General features: G+C 36.0%; 1 pseudogene; it reads left to right on the top strand.

Moving 5' to 3' along the window:
* The first annotated feature begins 20,223 nt into the window (after positions 1-20,223).
* LOC150002810 (peptidyl-prolyl cis-trans isomerase A pseudogene) lies at positions 20,224-20,963 on the top strand (annotated as a pseudogene).
* The last annotated feature ends 2,254 nt before the right edge of the window (positions 20,964-23,217 follow it).

Raw genomic sequence — 23,217 nt, 5'->3', positions numbered from 1 at the left:
TGGACTCTAATGAGTAATTTAGTGCATTTTAAATGAAAATGTAGAAAAGTGTAGCTCTTGTATTAATAAATAAATAAAAAGCCATGAATTTATTTAATTCAGGTGAAAATAATAAAAATAAATTTAAGTAAAAACTAGTGATCAAATTATAAGTGGATTTTTGTCTTTTTTTATTGCTATAATGAACATCAAATACCCAAATGTATAAACCTTTAATTTCTAAGTTTTCTTCTTCAAATTTCAAGCAGTCTTTCTTAAGACAGAATGCAAGTAGTAGTTTTTAAAAGAATGCTGTTCCATAAGTCAGCTAACCATGGGCTTTTATCTGTTCTTGAAAGAGCGACAAAGACATCTTTTGAAGTAACTAGGCATAATTTAATTTTAAAGATGAAAAAATATTTCAAAGGAAAACTATATAACACAAGAATTGGTAAATCTGGTTTTCTACCCAAAGGAAACTAAAAGCTTGACAAATCCTTTGTCAGCTACTGGTGACATTTTAAACTGAAAATAAGAAAATATAGATAAAAGAATTATGATTTCATGCAAGTCATGAAGAAAGTTATCATTTACTTCAGAAACATCTTTTGTTCAGGGCATGAGTCATTACTGTATATTTGGCTTTGTAAACATAGTGTCAGTATATCTAAGAACAAGAAATTATTTTGTGTCCACAATCTCAGATAAACATTGCCCTCTTGGTTTTTCTTTTTTTCATTTTAATGTGTTTTGAAATAATTATTGAAAAGTGGATCACAACTATAACTGCCAAGAGGCCGTTTGGCCAAAGAAGCTGCTTAGTTTTCATCCTGTAATCAGAGCTGACAATCTGAAAAAAAATACTGGATGGGTACTAATTACAACCACCAACAGAGTTCAAACATTCATTTAATGTGTAAGTTCAAATGGAGAACTATTCAAGACCAAGTTATCCGGTGACAGGTTAATGTTGAACATTATGTATATATACCTACACCCATAGGCTGTGTCTTTATTTTTTCTTCTTGAAACGATGACAATATTGCATCACTCTCTTTCATATTTTTGGAATATATTTAAAGAATGAAATGCCTTAGAGTGGCTATTGTGTTCTCAGTTTAAGCAAATCAATTAGTATTAATATGCCCTTTTCAGATTTGCATCAGTATGAAAAGAGATGAGAGCTCTTGTTTTTAGTAAACCCTTTCATTTAAATGTAACAGAGTAACTGATATAGGTAGAAATAATAAATAACATTTAGAGTACTGCTGAGACTAGTGTGGTAAACTTCTGGAAATAAGCAATTATTTTAAATATTTTTAAAAAAATAAATATTTAAGTAATTTAATTTCATGTTGGGGCAAGTAATGATGGCAAGTATATATAACAGGGGTGACTAGTTGATGCTTTTGGGTCAAACAGTTCTGAGTTCAAATCCAAAATCATCCAACTACTAACTATGTGACCCTTAATTTTTCTTCATCTATATGACAGAAATAGACTGTTTCCTTTTTCTTTCCATTGTGGGGTAAGATTAAGACAATACATATAAATTTTTAGTACTCTGCTTGGCATATAGCAAGGGTTTAATGTTAACTGCATGGGCAACAGCAGACCCTCCATATCACCCTGCCCAGGCTCTGTAGCTTCAGCTTCACTGGAGAGGACACTCCAGCGTCATCGCAAGATGTCGATTCAACATGGGAGGAGACAGATACCGTGTCACTCCCGAGTCGGACTGCACAGCCATTCTCGGCGGTGCAGATAGACTCTTAAGAAGCTACACCATAGTCTCTCGAGACGGACGGCTGCCGACGAATGTTAACTAAAAATAATATTAACAATAATAATTGAAATGCTAGTAAAAGTAAGAAGCATAAAGCATTGGGAGGAGAACTCTGGTTTTAGGAGGCAGCAAAATTTATAGTATTCCAAGATAGCAAAATAAGATGCATATTAATGATTCAGGGAATTAAAATCTGGTGTGGGGAATTTGGTATGGGATATATTGGAACATGGACTTTTACTCTGTCACCACCGCTGGGATTGTGCATTCTAAGACAGAAAACATGATGATTTTCTTCTGACAAATTGAAATAGCAGCAAGGGTAGGAAACGTGGAAGAGTTATAAGGACTTGTCATCAACTGACAAGGGGAGAACATATTTTTATGTTATCATTTTTTTAGCTTTAAACTTCTCAAAGTGATGATTCAAAAGAAAGTGATAAAAAAAAAAGAAATAGGTAACAGGCTAAAAAAGAAGTAGAAATAGACTTAAATTTCAGGTTATGTGTCTTACGTGCTATTAATGTAATAGATGATATTTAAAGAAAATTTGGAGTATAACTTTTAATTGTCTCAACATTTCTATGGGCTTGTGGTGGAGCTCAGGAATATGGATTTTTAACAAACACCACAATATTTCTATCTCATGTGTCCTTGGACCACACTCTGAAAAACACCATCCTAAATTTTGCTACTTAAATTGTGGCCCATGGACCAGCAGCTGCAGCCTCCCATTGCAACTTGTTAGAAACACAAAACCTCAGGCTCCATTTCAGAACTTCAGAGACAGAATCTGCATTAAAAAAAATATTCCTAGTGGCTTGTACACATAGTAAAGTTTGGGAAGCGCTGATCTAGATGTTCCTCAATTCTTCAGTGTCAGTCTGCTGACATAGAGGCCAGAGTCCCACAGCTGCAGAGTGTCTGATGGCACCTGTGCAGGGACAGTGAGCAGTCCATTTCTGTTGTTAAAGATGAAAGGTTTGATCAAATCAATGATGTTAGACCATCCAGCCCTAGAATTCTTAGATTAAAAAAATTATTCTAATATCAGTTTCCTTATCTTTCTTCAACTTATTTGTTTTTCCAAACACGTTTCATTTCTATGGTCTCATTTCAGCTTACACTTAATTACTTTTCAGAAGCAAGGCATGAATGACTGACTTGATACCTGTCCTGGCACACCGTGAGAACTAATTTCTTTAAATTTATTCCACCTGCCCTGCAGTTCAGAACTCATTTCTCCTTTTATTTTCTCTTTTCAAATATTCTCTGTCTGGTATAATATTTTATTGCTGTTTTCAAAAACAAAAATGTTCATGAATATTTGAAAAACACCAAACAAATACCCCAATAATGATGAAACAAACATTTAACAGATTTTTTAATAAATAAAATATAAGAAACAGCCCAAAAGAAAATGTATGCACTCATTACTGAATCATCACTAATGAACCTCACCATTCCTATTGAGGCTGGGCAGACACAGATAAAAGGACAGCCTCTGCTGGCAACCTGCTGGGGATTTCAGTTATATAAACTGTGAGGTTCTTCTATTTTGTAAAAGTATAAATGCAAGCTGTGAAAAATTAGAGTTCTAGGAAAATTTATCAACTTATTCCACCAAAACAGTCTTTTATTTTCTTGGTTCTTGTTTTATTTCCTCTTTTGTTCTTTTCTCTACTCACTTTTTTTTTCTCTCCACATCCCCTCTTTCTCTGCCTCTTTGTCCTACATTCATTTTCGCCATACTCAGTTTTTTTCTTACAAATTAACAGCTGCAGAAGGCACAGTATAGATGCAATATAAAACGACCAATGAAAACGTCATCTTGTTTTTATAACAATGATTCTTTGATCATTAAGCATCCCTAAAATCTGAATTGGGTGAAATCAATCCTGAGGAAATTCTCAATGAAATGAATTTTGTGTTTCCTACTTTCAGGTTGTATGTATGCTACTTCTGAGCATTCAGAGAAAGCTCCAAGGAACAACCCATATTTCAGACTTACAGATGGTTTATCACAATTCAGATTAGATAATACTTATACTTTTACTATTGTAGCAGTCACTTAAAAAAAGTTTTCTCAAAAGCATTTAAAGAAGTTAAAATATTTAACTTAAAGTTACATGTATTATTTACATGTAAATAATTATTTACAAAGTAAAGTATTATTTACATGTAAATAATTATTTACAAAGTAAAGTATTATTTACTTTGTTGTTTTTACAGAACATAGTCTTTGTAAAAAGTACACAACCTGACATGTAAGGGAATTTAGGATAATAGGGAACATGGGGAAAAAATATGAAAAGGAAACAGGATACCTTTTTTTCAGGGAAAAAACAATACAGAAAATTAACAAAATTGGTTTCATAGAAACAGATATAGCTAAATCCTTGTTTGATGTAGCTACTGGAAAGGCAATCAAACTTCCAGTTCTTTGGGAGGGAAAGGAAGGAAGGAAGGGACTTGAATCTGGTAAACTAGGAAACTTACCACATTTCATTGATTCTAAGACACACATTGCCCACTACATTTAGTCATCTCTAAATTGGGATAGCTCAGACAATGATTGTTTAATTGGCAGCATTTTACTGTTTTTCCTCACGGTACAGAAAATATGGTGTGGTTTACATACAATGGTTCCTGAAATTCAGGAAAGTACAGATTTAGTGGTGACTTCAGTGATACCTAGAGATATTCAGTCCCTTTCCAAAGTATTTGCAACCTATTGTTTAGGTTGTTTGTGACTAAAATTTCATTAGCAGAAATTATCTACTTTGTAGCCTCTATCCAGGGATGGGCACACATCAAGTTGTACCATTCACCAATTTCTTTGAATGGGTTTAGCAGAGCATTGTGTGCTTTACAGTTAGGCATGCTAGCAGTGGTGGGTGACATGTGCTAGTGTATGGTAGTGGTTTATGTTCACTACTCTTTCTGATCAAACTGGGTTTTGTTTTCAGATGCAAGACTCATCTTAGTTAATAACAAAGTCACGTGAAGAAAGAACAATACCCTAGCCAACAGATCTTTGTACTTATCATAATCAAACGATTTCACACCCACATCTTTGGCCACCGCTTTACAATTTGTTTTCATCACAAGAGTCTGTAGGAACACTTATCTCAAGTTAAGTCTGTAACTGAGATGCTCACACCACATCTGGAATAGTAGAGACTTTTGCTTGGGCAACAGGGGCTGTTAATGAAAGTGACATTCTGGTCACCTCATGCATTTCACTAGAGACTAGAATTTTGAAAAGTCATTTTTCTTTTGACTTCTTTCACATACACAACATGGAAATATCACGTGGCTTTCCCTCCCTCTTTTTAGTAAAAAAATCATTGTTTAAAGAAATAGCTAAATGGACTCCCTTCACACATCTCTAGGAGCCAGCAACTACTTCTCCATATTGCTATTCTCATCCCAAATTAGAGTTTACAGGGGATGTTCTTCATTTGCTTGTAAATAAAATATGACTCTCAAAACTGTCATGTTATTTCCCATGTTAGAGTTGCCTCTAAAGAATAGACAAGTTTCTTGTCTCAAAGGTATAAACAGTTCTGTCACTTCCTAGTTGCTACTTATCAAGGAATGTTTTCACACTAAATATCTTGTGGGACCTCCCTTCACACCACTAGAAATAAAAACACATTTTCAGCCTTCAGGGAGGGCTTTTGGTGAAGTTTCACAGTTACTGGTTATAACAAAAGCCTCAAGTTTGAGAAAAATCATCAGTTACTAAACTTGCTGTTCTGGCTTTGCCAACAGCTATTCAGAACTATGGTTCCATGAGATCCAACATTTTAGTAAGCTGAATTTTTCTCTAAATCTTCTGTTCATTTAGTTCATTTTCCTAGTACTTTGGATTGAGTTGAGGCTCTTATGCTGTTATCAAAAAGGAATGCAGGGAGAGAAGATGGTGGAGGAGTGAGGGGAGGCTGTGCTTGCTTGTCTGTAGTTTAGGCTAATTGTGAACAGAACATCTCAGTTAACATCTGGATACTGGCAGCCTTGGCACTGCTGGATCAGAGAAGACCATCTGGGAATGACCAGTCTGGTGAGGATAGTGGAGGAGGAAGGAAAGAGATGGAATTTCTGACTGGCTTGGCTCCCCGAGCTATGACTGGCAGTATGCAAAGATTTTTTAGTGACCATAGGTTTCACCAGAGAGGAGTTGGGAGGAGAGCAAGGCTCTGCTCACTAAAAGAGCCAGGAGTGGGCCAGGTGGCAACTGGCTCTGAGAGGCAAGAAACAGCATAGATGTATGTGTATGAATGTGTTTTTCCTTTTTCTTAAAAATTTTTTTTTTTTTTTTTTTTGCAGAGAGGGGAGGAGAAGCTGGGATGGGACAAAATTCTTGAGGAACACAGGCTCAGAAGTGCACTCGCCCACTCCCCAACCCTCCCCATGGGTTGCACAAGCATGCACATGGAAGTGCCCCAGTCCACTCGCCCAGGCGTGCAACCAAACTGCCAGCTGGCCAACCCAATAGGGACCAAATCAACCCATGGGCTTCTGCAGTCAGGCACCTCCAGCCCACTCCAACAGGCATGAAACCAACCTGTCTGTTGAAGCACAGAGGCCTCCCCCTCCACCTGAACAGGTGAGCAACCAGTCTTCCCTGGACCTGCCTGCTCTGGTGTGCAATGGGTCAACCCATCCCTGGCCTGCATAAGGGAGCGCACTCACCTCTGGCTGAGGTCAAAGAACAGTGAAGTGAACTAGAGGCACTTTGTAATAAGTTTTGGGCACTGGCTCTCAAGAAAGAGCTGCGAGAGCAGTGAACTAAGTCCCAGTAGAGAATCACCCCTAGTGCTACAGGAGAAATCACACAAGCAGACTGCTCCCCTCCAAGTGGTGTCAGCTGAAAGCAGCAGCTCAACAACTATATAGAAGAGGATCACATCATTAAGGCAGAAAATAGAAGCAGATCAATCTAAGAAGTAGAAACAAGACCAGTACCCAAAATGAGGAGGTGGAATAACACCACACCAAACAGAAACAACACCCCACCAAAAGGAAAGGAGGAATTCCCAGAAGGAGGGATAGATGAAATAGAAGCAAGCAAACTATCAGACATAGAATTCAAAATAGTAGTAACAAGGAAGCTCAATGAACTCTACAAACCCAAAAAAACTACAACGAACTCCAGGGGAACTACAAAGAACTCCAGGGAAACTACAAAGAACTGCAGGAAAGCTACAAGGAACTTATGGAGAACCATATCAGCATAAAAATGGACATAATCTATCAATAAGAACCAGGAAATGAAGAATACAATTTCTGAACTGAAGAACACTGTAGAATAAATCAAAAGCAGGCTAAACGAAGCAGAGAATCAGATCAATGAGTTAGAGGACAATGTAGAAAAAAATTCCCAAACATAGCAACAAAATGAAAAAAGACTGAAATAGAATGAAGAGGGTTTAAGAGCAATGCAGGACAACATGAAACAAAACAATATTTGTAACAGAGGAATAAAAGAAGGAGAAGAAGAGGAGCATAGGATAGAAAACCTGATTGAAAAATTAATGACAGAATATTTTCCTAAGTTGATGAGAGAAAAAGTCATGCAAGTCAAAGCACAGAGGGTCGTAATGAAGATGAATGCAAAAAGCCCCACTCCAAGACACATCATAATTAAAATGGCAACATTCAAAGACAAAGAGAGAATCCTAAAGGCAGCAAGAGAAAAACAGCAAATAACATATAAGGGAGCTATGATAAGACTATCAACTTATTTCTCAGTAGAAACACAATAAGCCAGAAGAGAATGGCAAAAGATATTTCAAACAATGAAAAATGAAGGCCTACAACCAAGAATACTCTACCCAGCAAGGATTTCTTTAAAAATGGAAGGTGAAATAAGGAGCTTCAAAGACAAAGGAAGACAAAAAGAATACATCTTCACCAAACCAGCATTGCAAGAGATGCTAAAGGGAATGCTGTAAGAAAAGGAAGAAAAAGTGAGAGGGAGAAGAACACTGGTACAAATGGAAATGAATAACTACCTGTCAATAATAATATTAAATGTAAATGGATTAAATGCTCCAATCAAAAGACATAGAGTAGCAGAATGGATATAAAAACATGACCCACATATATGCTGTCTACAAGAAACACACCTCAAAACAAAATATTTACACAGACTGAAAGTGAAGGGACGGAAAAAAGTATTCCAAGCAAAAAGACATGAGAAAAGGGCTGTGGTAGCAATACTTATCTCAGACAAAACAGATTTCACAGAAGGGCTATAAAAAGAGACAAAGAAGGGTATTTCATAATATGGAAGGGAATAACCCATCAAGAAGATATAACCCTGGTACGCATATATGCACCCAACATAGGTGTACCCAAATATAAGGAAAATCTTGGAAGACTACAAGAAGTATATCAACACAACACACTCATACTAGAAGATTTTAACAGCCAATTTTCAACAATGGACTGATCTTTGAAGCAAAGAAACACCAAGGATATTGAGGCATTGAACAACACACTAAACCGAATAAACTTAATTGATATATATAGAACTTTTGACCCCAAAGAAGCAAAATATACATTCCAAATGCACATGGGACATATTCAAAGATAGACCATATTGTAGGACACAAAACAAGCCTCATCAAATTTAAGAAAACTGAAATTATATCAAACATCTTCTCAGACCACAATGCCTTGAAACTAGAAATCAACCTCAAGGAAAAAAAAACAAAGACAGTCAAACTCATGGAGAATGAGTAACATTATATTAAATAATGTATGAGTTAACAATGATATCAAGGAAGAACTCAAAAATTTTCTGGAAACTAATGATAACGAGAACACAACAGCCCAAAATTTATTGGACACAGCAAAAGCAGTCCTGAGAAGAAAGGTCATAGCAATACAGGCCTACCTGAAAAGGATAGAAGAATCTCAAATAAAAAATCTAACCTTACAGCTACAAGAACTAGAACAACAACAACAAACAAAGTCCAGAGCAAGTAGAGAGAAGAAAATCATCAAGATGAGATCAGAATTAAATGACATAGAGACTAAGCAAACAATTCAAAAGATCAACAAAAGTAGGAGCTGGTTATTTGAAAAGATAAATAAAATTGACAAGCCTTTAGCCAGGTTCATCAAGAAAAAAGCGTGAGGACCCAAATAAACAAAATCAGAAACAAAAGAGAAGAAATCACAATCGATATCACAGAAATACAAAGGACTGTAAGAAATTAGTACAAACAACTATATGGCAAGAATATTGACAACATAGATGAAATAGACAAATTCTATAAACATAATCTCTCAAAACTGAATCAAGAAGAAGCAGAAAGCCTGAACAGACTGATAACAAAGAGTGAAACTGAAACAGTTATCAAAAAACTTTCGGCACATGAAAGCCCTGGACCAGATGGCTTCACAGGAGAATTTTACAAAACATTTAGGAAAGAACTAACTTCCACCCTCCTCAAACTATTCCAAAAAATCCAAGAAGAAGGAAGACTCCCAACCTCTTTCTATGAAGTCAGTATTACCCTAATTCAAAAACCAGGTCAAGACACAACAAAGAAAGAAAACTACAGGCCAATATCACTGATGAACATAGTTGCTAAAATTCTCAAAAACTATTAGCAAAATGGATCCAGCAACACATTAAAAGATCATATACCATCATCAAGTGGGATTCATCCCAGGTTACAAGGATGGTTTAAGATTCAAAAATCAATAAGTGTAATACTTCACATAAACAAAATGAAAAACAAAAATCACATGATCATATCAATAGATGCTGAAAAGGCATTTGATAAAGTACAACACTCATTTATGATGAAAACACTCAGCGAACTGGGAATAGAGGGAGCATACCTCAACATAAGGAAGGCATATACAAGAAACCTGAAGTCAACATCATACTCAGTGGACAAAAACTGAAAGCATTTCCCCTGAGATAAGGAACAAGACCAGAATGTCTACTTTCTCCACTCATATTCAACATAGCATTGGAAGTTCTAGCCATAGCAATCAGAGAAGAAAAAGAAATAAAAGGCATCCAAATTGGAAAAGAAGAAGTAAAACTGTCATTATTTGCAGATGACATGATAGCGTACATAGAAAACCCTAAGGACTCCATGAAAAAACTACTCAACCTAATAAGTGATTTTGGCAAAATAGCAGGGTCCAAAGTAAATATTCAGAAATCAAAGGTATTTTTGTATACCAACATTAAATATCAGAGATAGAAACTAGAAAAAAATCCCATTTACTACAGAAACAAGAAAAATAAATTGCCTAGGAATAAATTTAACCAAAGAATTAAAAGACCTGTACTTGGAAAACTACATAAAAGTAAAGAAAGAAATTACAAATAAAGATACAAATAAATGGGCGCAAATACCTTTTTCATGAATGGGAAAAATCAACATCATTAAAATGTCCATACTACCCAAAGCAATTTATAGATTCAATACAATCCTTATTTAAATGCCAGTGACATATTTCACAGACCTAGAACAAATACTTCAAACATTTATATGGAACCAAAAAGACCCTGAATAACCACAGCAATCTTGAGACAGAAAACACAATAGGAGGAATCACAATACCTGACATCAAACTATACTACAAGGCCACTGTAATCAAAACAGCCTGGTACTGGCATAAGAACAGACATATAGATCAATGGAACAGAATAGAGAGCTCAGAAATAAATCCAGGCCTCAATGGTCAACTAATATTTGACAAAGGGGAAAGGAACATAAAATGGAATGAGAAGAGCCTCTCCAACAAATGGTGCTGGGAGAACTGTACAGGGATATGCAAATTAATGAAACTAGATCACCAACTTACAACACACACAAGAATAAACTCAAGATGGATCAAAGACTTAAATACAAGCTGTGACACCGTAAAACTCCTAGAGGATAACACAGGCAGGAAAATTTCAGATACCCCACATAACAATATTTTCATTGATACATCTTCTAAGGCAAGGGAAATGAAAAAAATAAACAAATGGGACTACATCAAACTAAAGAGTTTCTGCTCAGCCAACGAAAACATCAGCAAGATGAAAAGGAAACCAACCATATGGGAAAACATATTTGCCAATGATACCTCAGACAAAGAATTGATCTACAAAATATATAAAGAACTTACACATCTCAACACCAAGAAGGCAGACATCCCCATTCAAAAATGGGCAAAGGACCTAAACAAAAACTTCTCCAAGGAGGATATACAGAGGGCCCATAAGCTTATGAAAGAATGTTCAACAACACTAGCCATCAGACAGATGCAAATAAAAAACCACAATGAGATACCACTTTAAACCAGTGAGAATCTCATCATCAACAAATCAACAAACAACAAGTGCTGACGAGGATGTGGAGATATGAGAACCCTAGTGCACTGCTGGTGGGAATGCAGACTGGTGTAGCCACTGTAGAAAACGGTATGGAATTAGCTCAAGAAACTATAAATGGAACTGCCTTTTGAATCAGACATTCCACTGCTGGGATCACAGTAGTCCTTCTCTAATATTGCAGTTCACTTATCACAGCCTCACTGTATCGCGGGATTTTAAAAAAATATTATATTTAATTTATTGTGGATTTTTTGTTATATCATGGGATTTTGTGGTAGTGTATATATATGTTGTTAAGGTTATGTAGGTTTAAGAATGTAGAATACATTTAAGAACATAGATAGTGTTTATAAAACTGTGGAAATGATTAATAAGGGAGTGGGAAAGGTAAATAAGGGACTGGGAATGGTTTATAAGTGTGTGGGAAGGGCTTATAGAGCCTTAAATAATAAAATAAATGTAAGATTCCTACTTTGTGGATTTTTACCTGTCATGGAGGGGTATAGAAAGTAATACGCTGTTTACAATAACCACGTGCTGGAAACAGCCTAAGTGCCCATTTGTAGATGAGTGGATTAAAAAACTGGTACATTTACACAATGGAATCCTATGCAGCAGAAAGAAACAAGGAACTCCTGCTATTTGTGACAACATGGATGGAACTAGAGAGAATTATGCTTAGGGAAATAAGCCAGGCAATGAAAAAAAAAATATCGTATGATAGCAGCTGATATAGGAGACTAATGAACAACACAAATAAATGAACACATTGAACAAGGAACATAGTAATAGTTATCAGGAGGGAGGGGGAGGGAGAGAAGAAGGGTAAGTATGGGAAGGGTTTAGTAAAGAAACTAGTATAAATAACTCATGGACATGGACAATGGGGTGGGGATTGACTGTGGGAGAAGGGGTGGGTTGGTGGGGGGTAGCAATGAGGGAAAAAGTGGGACAATTGTAATAGAAAAACAATAAGAATAAAATTAAAAAGAAAGAAAAAAATGCAAATCAAATGGTGTTTCAGTGAAAGAAAAAAGGGTGAGGCTAAATATTGATTAACTGAGTTGTTGCTTTGGAATATCCTCAATCTCTGTGCTCCTGCCCTGAAAGAATTCTCTTTTATATACTTTCAAGCAAACAGGAGTTTAAATCTAGTCTGAACTGGAATGTAGAGAATATATGTACGTAGGAGAAAAATAGCTGCATCGTAGATTATGCATACATTTCACATTAGTATATATTGCCAAGTTATTCTTCACCCTGATTTTACCAGTGATATCTGAGAAAGTAATTTGCTTCATATCCCTGCCCAACCCAGTCTTTAAAACTGCCTATCCCTTTGGGTTGTGCTGATATTTCACTGATGTTTTAATATGCATTTGGTTGATGACTAATGTACCTGTTTATGTGTTTATTGGTCGTTTGGATAGATATAAATCTTGAATATCCCATTTAAGTCTTTTGCTCTTTCTTCATTTTTCTACTTGGTTGCTTGTTTTTCTTATTGACCTATGGAAACTATTTATAGAAGTTCTTTTTCTGTTATATATGATAAGATCTGTCCAGAAAGTATCCAGCCATGTAATATGAAAAAGAGACATTTATTGATATAAGATATAAGAAACATTATGCATAGGAAAATGACCCCTCCATCCCCTTCAATGAACCAGGGAATCTGGTTCATTGTTAGTGGTTTGAATCAAGTCATTAGCAACTGCAGCATGATGTTCCTTCTGTTCTGGTAGCAGAAGCTGTGGAACAAATTTTCCCATAACACTTTTCATGCCGAGATCCTGAGTCAAACTCTCAGATACAATTGTTTTTGGAATCCCCAGATCATTTTCTAGTTCTCACACTGTTAGTTGCCGATCTTTCTTGATTGCAGCTCATACACGTTCAACATTCCCAAGTGTTATGCTTGTTTCAGGCCTTCCAGAATGTAGATCAACACATTCAACATATTCTTAACCATCTTTGAAGAATTTGTGCCACACTTTTCTTTGAGCTACACTCATTGCATGGTCTCTGAAAGTCTTCTGAATCATCTTAATAGTTTCTCTGGAGGAATGTTCCAGCTTAATGCAAAATTTGATGCAGATTGATTGCTCTACTTGCTCAGTCATTTTGAATGCCATGGTCACACAGTACAGATGCTTACTAAACAGGGTCTACTGCCCTCAATGACTAGCACAGTGAAGTTGTCATTGTTCATGCATGCACATCCCAGTCTACACCCATTTGCTGCCAAGTTACATCGATGTTGCACAAACCATTCTCATCATATTAACAATGACTGGACTTTTTCTGGACACATGTTTTATGTCAGAAATATTTTCCTCTAGCTTGTGGATTGCTCTTTTACTCTTTTAATAGTGTTTCTTGAAGTTGATTTATTTGTCAGTTTCACTTTTTATGCTTAGTGCTTTTTGAGTTGTGTTTAAGAAGATTTTCCCTACATTAGAGTCATAAAAATATTCTCTCACATTATCTTATGAAAGCTTTATGCTTTTATAACTTATATTTAGATCTATATTCCACCTTGCTGTGAATGCTATGTCACTTAAGACCATCCCTTTTCACCATCTTCCTTCACCTTTAGCACGGAGGCCTGCTTCTCCCAGTTGTTAAGAGTATTGATGACTGACAGCTCTCAGCTGAGGATTTCTTTGGGTGTTGCCCCCACAATCTACCAAAAGAGCCAACTTACTCAAAGTATTGCCCTTCTCCAGGGACAGCCTGCATCCAGTGTCTGCTCATTGGACAGTATAAAATTTTGGACACTTTGCCTAAATTTTGGACAATTTTAGAGGATAAACTTAGCTCCAGAGCAACTCATGTGATTGGTTGACGCCTTTGTTGCAATTGCATTGCAGTTCAATTTTCCCTTTGACTACTCTTTACTCCCTCACAGGTGTTGATCTTGGAAACATGCCCCAATAAATCCAGTGTACTCAAATCTTCATTTCCTGGGAAATCCAGACTAAGACACACTTTGAACTGATGTTTGTGAAAGGTGTCAAAGGGAACTGTTTATTTTTTCCCTATGGATATTCAGTTGACCTAGTACCACCTATTGAAAAGGTGATTCTTTTTGAACTACTTTGCAACATAATCATAAATGAGATGGCTATATTTGTTTGGGTTTTGTCCGAGCTCTAAATTCTGTTTCATTGGTATATATTATATATACCACTGGGTCAATACTACAATTTTTTAAAGGGCTTTGCTCTAAAATATTGCTCTAAAATTATGATGTATTGATATTCTGATAGACTTGTTTTAACAGATAGGACTTGTTTGTTTGTTTGTTTTTTAGTATTGTCAATTCTTAGCTTCTTCAATTTTTATGTTTTAGAATTATTTTTAAAGTTCCAAAACAACCTTTGTGACTTTATTTGGATTGGATAAAAATCTATATATTTGAGAGAAAAACATCTTTCAATATTGAGTCTTAGATCTATCTATATATGTACAGTATACTCTTACATTTATTTTGTTCTTCAGTCTCTGTCAATAAGGCTTTTATAACTATCTGCATACAATTATTGCACCTCTTTTAGGATCTTTGTTCTGAAGTATTTCATGTTTTATGCTATTTTAAATGTTACATATTTAAAAATAAGTTATATTTACTTTTTGTTGCTGGTACATAGACATACAATTGATTTTCTATATCTTGACCTGACATTAATAGCCATGCTAACCTCATTTATTAATTTTAATAATTTATCTGTATATTCTTTTTTCTTTCTGATATAAACAATCATTTTTCTGTAATAATGGATTTTTTCTTTTTCTTTTCTTTTCTTTTTTTTTTTTCAAATCATTACCTTTCCTTGTCCTGGTTAAGACTTAAATTAATAGAAGTATTGTTAACAGTCATCCTTGTCTTCTTTTTTATTTCATGAGGAAAGTTTTCCAACTTTTCACTGTTATATATGAGGTGTTCTGAAAGTTTATTTTTATAGATATCTGTGCTAGATAGTTTTAGTTTGCTCATCTATATTTACTCTCCACCCTACTCCACTTTTCTCTGTGCCTGGAGGCCATGTGTGTGCCCAATGTCAATTAGGCTTCCTTGCCCCCTGAATACTAGCTGGGTTTGGCCAGTAAGAGGTTGGGTATTTATTTGTGGGACTCTCACCTGCTGGAAACAAATCCCTTCCTCTCCGTGCCAGAGTGCAGACAGGTGAGTGTGCCATGTCCAGGTGATAAAAATGAAGAAGTCCACTGAAGATAACTAGGTAAAAATGTTTGAAGCACCTTTTTCCCCCCTCTACATATCTTAAATGTTATAAAGTTAAGCAATGACTCTTCTCTGATTTATGTAGAAACAAATGACTACTATACTAGAGGATCTGCACCTTCTAATAGTATCACTTGAGAAATTATACTTTCTTGCTGGTCAATAGAGAGAAAGACACTCTTCCTTGTTCCTCCACAGCACTTCATTTAATGTATTTTATGACATGTTGTCTTATGTATTATAGCTTTCTCATTCTATTTTAAAATCTTCTTTTATTTACAAATTTCCTGAGGACAGGTCTAATGTTTTATTTTTTCTTGCACAAATATAGATTCAATAAATACATTATATCCTTTCCTTTTATTTTTTATTTTATTTTTTTAAGTATATTTTATTGATTATATTGTTACAATAGTTCCAATTTTTTACCCTTAACTCCCCTCTGCCCACCACCAGCCGTCCCCCAGAAATCTGCACCCCCCAGTCCATGCCCATGGGTTGTACATACAAGTTCTCTGGCTTCATCCTTTCCTATATTATTCTTAAAAAATTAATAATTAATTAATTAATTATTTTAACAATTAAAAAATAACAATCCCCCCTCTCAGACTTAAGACCCTTTATAATCTTATAAAGAACAATGGGCAAAGGTCTTGTGCTCCTCTAGCTGCTTCAAGCGGGACATGGGATTTCTGGACCCAAGGGTAGGTAGGACAATGATATCCTTTCCTTTTAATTACTTTTCAATTGTACAGTTAAAATCATGACAATAATGGAAATAGCACCCTCTTTACAATTCTATTATGCTTACAATTTAAATATTTTATTTTTTATATTCCCTTCAAATCTATATTCATAGGCATAAAGTTGCTATCATAGCATAATATAATTATGTATTCTACTTTTTCACTAATCATTATACCATAAGCATTTTGCTCCACTTCCAATAGAAAGACCAGTTTTACTTAGCAATTTCTCTAATGTTGAATATTTAAGTATTTTCTATATTTTAATTTGATAAATTATGCTGCAATGAATAAAAACTCTCAGGAAGATGAGTTTTCTTTCTTTAGGATTACTTTGTGAAAGTTGATTCCAGGATATGGTATTTATGCTTACTATATATGCATGTTATTAGAGCTATTAAGTGTTCAATAACTGTTTCTTTAAATAAATAATATCTGGAAGAATAACTAAGAATATACACATAGCAATATTTTGTTGCAAGATGAATAAACTAAATAACTCTCTGGTAGTTTTAATTACTCAAGTTTTACTAACAGTCTCTCTCTAACTTCTCTATTAGTCCAGACTGCCCATGTGTGAAATATAACTATCAGAATGATTTAAATCTTCATCATAAGGCAATGCAGAAACATCATAGAAAGAAACTGGAAAGAAAAAGTACATAATGTTTTGAAATGAGGAAAAACCATAGTTTGTTGGAATTATGTTTCCTGAAGCAAATTTGTGAGTTGTTTTCTTTCTTTTAAGTTTTTGAAAACTATATCCCCACAGTGGAGAGCTTTCCTGATCCTAGAGGCTGCTTAAGAAGTAACTGCTTTCATAAAAATCAGTTCTAATGGGAATATCACTCAAAAGTCTGGAAAGAACAGTGCAATGTATTGATTTATCAAAAAAGATGACTGAATTGAAACCCAGGTGCCCAAGGAGTAGATTTCTCTCATCACCAGAGGGGGAGTAGCTGTGTTTCCCTTCTCATGGCACACGTGGTGGCTCCATGTGTGCCTCTCTTTTCTAGAGAATTTATGAGAAGAACAAATGTAGTAACCAGCACGTTGATGAAATCTTGGGGGCGTGTCTAATTTCCTTCGTGCTTTTTGTTTTGTGGACTGTAGGAGTAACACAACATATTTTGGCTATCACAACCCCGAATGCCCACCCCCGCCACCACCACAACCGCTACCACCACAATTATCATCATTACTGTTTCTTTGTGGAAATGTGAGAGAATTCTATGTGTTTTATTGTCATTTTATTCTTATATGCTGACCTTGGAAAATAATACTGGTTATTTTGCTAGGTTGCTTCCTCAGGGAGGAGCTAAGTCACCTAACTGAGAATTTTGAGGAGTGAAAAACCTGGTAATTTGGGGCCATACGTAATTTGATCATCTACTCGCATTCAAGTGTCAATTAAGACTGCTCTGGAAAGGGTTGTCAAGCAGGCAGCTCTTTTAGCCTGAAACAGGAACTTTAGTCAAAACAACTTAGTTTGGATAAATTGTTTGAACCAGGGAATTAGGAAGCTGGTGTTGGACACTGAAAGGAGCAAAACGTGTAGCGAGGTGTCTCTTTGATGATTTCCATCACTAGAGATTGGAAACTGAAAAGGAAGGAATGTAACCAAATTGCCTACAAAGTTGTGTCCCAGTCTTGGATGGAAGATATTTGTGTCAGACTTGAAGAATTTTGAAACACAGATGACCTCATGTGCAAGTCCTTCTATTATTCACTTGAAGTCAATAACATAGAGACATTTTGTAGCACTCAACCATTCTCAGGAAAAAATTATAGATATTTAGAAAGAAACTTTGTCCCCTTTCATAAGATTATCCATTTCATTCAATAGGGTGAGAATAAAAGAAAATAATCTGTTGATTTTTTTTGCAAATCATATTATGTGGTAGCCATTTTTAAAGTTTAGTAAATGTTAATTGACCATATATTATGTGCTAAGAGCATTACTTAGTACTGGGGAGATAAAGATGTTTAAGACATATTTTCTTCACTCAAGGAGTTCATAGTTTAGTTTTACTCTTAGGAAACTAATAAAAAATAGACCAGGAACATATAAGGAACACTTCATGAAGTGAGGGTATACTGACAGGACAAAGGACCTCTTAAGAAAAGCTTCGGTAAGATGTACATTTAAAGGGATCCTAGAGTCTCTTGCTCATGACTGCATCTTTACTGAATGCCAGCTCTTCTTAAAATGTTAAAAATAATTTCATTTGATATTGCATATTTCCTTAGGGGTATATATGCTTATAAAATCAGATCATTTTATGGAGATTTGTAAATCTATGTCAAATCATGGGTGAAAGTCCATTCATCTTTTTGTAGTCTGAGCTAGCAATTTCTAGTTTAGAAACTGTAAGTGCTTTTGATTCTTATTAAGAGCTGTTTTAAGACTAGAGAATATCTTACTTTAAGCAACAAGCATGTCTTTCCAAATAACCACAGTTATATTCCAGGCCCTGCCTTTAATATTGTCACCTATATGTATTTCAGGCCATGTGGTTGCCACTTGATTCTGCCTTTGTCCCTTACTTGACATGCTTATTTCTCAGTACAAGTCTCTCAGAGGCACTATTGTCGCAACTACCTCAGCCATGGTAATCCAGGCACAGGTTTATGTCTTTGAATTTCAGAGATTTGAAAACAAGAAAGTTCTTGTAATGCTCAATCAACAGCTTGGAATTCTCTTCTTCAATCACCCAAAAAATCTGAAACTTTTTTTCAATAGCCAGCCTCTTCAAATGTCAGGGAGTATCACTGCTTTTCCTGATGATTTGCACTTTACAATGTACCTTTAAAAATAGCTTAGGATGTGAGTTCTTAGATACTTGATGTATTATTCAGAATAAATTCATTTAAAGGTGCATCAAAACCTTACTATCAGAGCCACTTTTTCATGTTTGCTTTATTTCAGTTCATTCAAGATCTGGGTCTTAGAGTTTAGAATTCATGGTGATGTGCTCATCCTGTTGGGAAAAGTGCCTTTTGAAACATCATTCAAAAAAGCAGAAGGCCTTGCTGTCCTTCCTCTGTAGCCTTCATTTAAAGAACCTAGTTGATTTAGTTTACTTGACTCTATGTCAAAACCTGTACTGCCCCCCTCCCCCCATTCACTCTGCATTATTTAGCCATTGCAAAAGCCAGGGCAAAGGGATTTTCAGAACCCCACAACTTTCTCTGTTCACATATCCTAAAAGGCTTAAAATATTTCGTGGGACTATTTATACCCAGAAATTATTTCCTAATCTATAAAAGTTATACTCAGTGACAATCTAGAATTTAGAATTCTCTTTAATTCTTTCTTTTGCAAATTTGACTAGTATCTTTGTCTGCTCAGGCTGCTATAACAAAATATCACAGACTGGCTGGCTTAAACAATAGACATCTATTTCTCACAGTTTCAGAGGCTGAAAATCTAAGATCGGGGTACTGGCAGGTTCAGTGTCTGTTGAGAGCCCTCTTCCTCTTGCAGTTGGCTGCCTTCTCTCTGTGTCCTTACCTGGCTTGTCCTCAATGTGTGCTCTTGGAGAGAGAGAAAGTGAGTTCTTGTGTGTCTCTTCCTCTTTTTATAAGGACAGTACTCTGATCATGAGGGTCCTATCTTCATGACCAAATTAATTATTATCATTTTCCAAAGGGCCTACATCCAAATATTATCACATTGGCTACTTGGGCTTCAACAAATAAATTTTGGGGTGAGGATAGACACAAACATTTCATCCATAACAACTAGTGGCTAAAATGAAACAAGAGAAATGAAGTCAGCATGTACAAAAGTTCCTGAAAAAGTTGAATTGTACATAGAATAAAAAGAGAAAATAGGCTTTATATATATCAGCATTTAAGTGTTATGAAGTCAGACTCAAGCAACTTTCAAAATATATTGTGTTATGGCCCAGCATGGAGGCAATGTTTTTGACCTCAGCTGTTACTTTGCAAAATGATACATTCAGAGCAGTACAATAACCAAGAAAAAAACACCTTTCGTATTGGCCCCTTACTTGAGAGCACAACCCCAGAGTTATGTTGGCAAATCGAAACAGTTGGCATGACATCAGAAAACATGCTTCAGTCGCCTTGCAGACGCCGCCGCCGCCGCCCCGGATATTCCCGCATCCAGCCATGGTCAACCCCACCGTGTTCTTCGACATCGCTGCCGACGGCGAGCCCTTGGGCCGCGTCTCCTTCAAGCTGTTTGCAGACAAAGTCCCAAAGACGGCAGAAAACTTTCGTGTTCTGAGCACCGGGGAGAAAGGATTTGGTTATAAAGGTTCCTGCTTTCACAGAATTATTCCAGGATTTATGTGCCAGGGTGGGGACTTCACACGCCACAATGGCACAGGCGGCAAGTCCATCTACGGGGAGAAATTCGATGATGAGAATTTCATCCTGAAGCACACAGGTCCTGGCATCTTGTCCATGGCAAATGCTGGACCCAACACAAACGGTTCCCAGTTCTTCATCTGCACGGCCAAGACCGAGTGGCTGGATGGCAAGCATGTGGTCTTCGGCCAGGTGAAAGATGGCATGGGTGTTGTGACAGCCATGGAGCGCTATGGGTCCAGGAATGGCAAGACCAGCAAGAAGATTACCATTACTGACTGTGGACAACTCTAATACATTTGATGTGGGTTTTATTTTAACCACCAGACCATTCCTTCTGTAGCTCAGGAGAGCACCCCTTCACCCCTCTCTGCTTGGAAATGTTCTGTAATCTTCGTGCTCTCGCCGCAGTTCATTGGGTTCCATATTTTCCTTACCCCTTCCAAGTCTAGCTGGATTGCAGAGTTAAGTTTATGATTATGAAATAAAAACTAATCAACAAAAAAAAAAAAAAAAAAAAGAAAACATGCTTCAGTCCTCAAGAGGTGACTGTGAATGGGAACAGTCACCAGGATCTTTACACTGGGTGAAGCCCGTATGAGCTGACTTGTGTGTGATAAAAAAAAACTGGTGGAAGCTAGTGCTTTTCCCTTCAACAATGTGCCTGCCATCCATGTGGATCTCTGCTTCCTTACAATAACAATGCATTCAAAATAAGAAGTATAGATTGACTCTGTACCTCATTAAGCTAGTCCTCCTGTTTTCCAAGCAGTTCATAAAAACTGTGGTGATTGCCTGAAATTTTGTCACAGTCCGGTGAATAAGAAAATGCAGGTTTTCAAAAAATGTTCTTAACATACCATATCACAAATTCTATAACCAAATTTTGACTTTATTTACAAGTTTGTTTTCAGTGGTATAACCTGGAAGTAATAGAGTTCAGTTCAGTGTGTGTGTGTGTGTGTGTGTGTGTGTGTGTGTGTGAGAGAGAGAGAGAGAGAGAGAGAGAGAGAGAGAGAGAGAGAGAGAGATGGATGACTTATATCTGGGTGTCATCAAAATGGTTTGGGTTGCTAATGTATTCCTTCATAGTATAATTTTACTGAAGAATTTCAAAGAATAATATCAAAATAATTCTAACCTTTGCTTTGTCTCTTTGTATTTTGTGAACTTGAATGAGTCACTTGGGTGTTTGATTAAGAATCCAGTTTCCTCATCCATAAAAAGCAAGCTTGGATTAGATAAGATCTCTGCTTTCTTTCAACCCCAAACTCTAGCATACCATGACTCTACCTCTTGAAACAAACATGAACTTGAGAATCAGACTAACTTGGGGTTTAATCCTGCTCAGGTCCTTATTTGTTGTGTAACACTTGGAAAAACTTAACCTCTCTGAAGACCCATTTCTCCATCTTTAATATAGAAATTCTATCATCCCTTCTGCATGGTTGGGAAATCTAGTCAGGTAGGTAGCCCAGTACTGGCATAGAGTAGGTGTTCAGTATTGATGGTTATAATAATTGGTGTTATGAGAAAAATTGCTATTATTTCAGTATGGCAATGAGAATCAAGTGGACCTGAACTTGGAGCAAGCTTGGGTTAAACAAGGAGGTAATTGTTTGAATAGGCCAATGATCCTGGTAACATTGTCATGGCCCTAATATTTGTAGAACATTTGGAATTGGAGACCCTGTAGGTTTTATTTATTTCATTCTTCCTGATTCCTTAAGAAGGTGTTTCAAACAAGGCCCTTCTGTTTTTCTTCTCTCATATTTCCCAGTTGTAACAAAGATAAACAAAATCAAGAACTGTATGAGAGCGGTCAGTCCCAAAAGCCATATAAATTCTATTTATTTACCCTTTTCAGTAGCTCCATTTTTTATAACACCTAAGCTTCAAATTTTTGACACTTTATTGTTGTTCTGATTTCACTCCACTATTAATAAATAATAGTTTTCCTTTGTTGGACTCTATGCCAGACCTGGTGCTGTTATATGTACCCATACTTCTTCTCCCACCTTTGCAGAAGCCCTCAGGTACTTTTGTAATCGTGTTCCCTACTTGAAGAAACCAAGGCTTGAAAAGGTTGAATAGCTTACCAAATGTCTTCCATCCTTGAAGTATGAGAAAAATTTGTGACTGTTTCTAAAATTTGAGTTGTTCCTACTATGACTTACTACATCACATAAAGTCAACCATTCAAAAATTTCTTTATGTTTTATGTTTTAATCACAAATTAACCTGAAGTAAAGGCAGTTTATTTCAATACTTTGAGAGTTTTCAAAACTACTTCTGAGATATCTAAGACACCCAAAATAGGTTTGTCTACAAAATAGCTTAAACATTACTAACTGAAATGTTTTGCCAAATCAATTCATTGTAGAGATGAAAGAGCAGTATTTTAAGTATCATACAGTAAATTAGAAGTTGAATAAGTATTCCAACTTTGGACTCTGAGTTTTCCATCTGTTCTTCAATCTCCAAGCTACCTCAGTCCTGAATTTATGTGGGATCTGAACCTAGATTTGGTGTTGGAATAAAAATAAGAAAGACAAAGAGCAGTTTTAATTATGTCAGAGATAAGAATCCTAAACTTTTTTTAACTTCAAAGTACTTTTAGTCAATTTTATACCTTCTTTGCCTAAAAATGTGGACATTTTTCTGTGTTTACTTCATCACTATATATTATGTATTTTTAATGCTAATTATATTCTTTCAGGATCTTCACAAATATTAAAAAGCCTGACATGACAGTGAAGAT

This window comes from Furipterus horrens, unplaced genomic scaffold, assembly GCF_987537825.1.
Source record: "Furipterus horrens unplaced genomic scaffold, mFurHor1.1.pri manual_scaffold_8, whole genome shotgun sequence".
Lineage (NCBI taxonomy): Eukaryota > Metazoa > Chordata > Mammalia > Chiroptera > Furipteridae > Furipterus > Furipterus horrens.
This window is presented reverse-complemented; position numbering and strand designations above follow the sequence as displayed.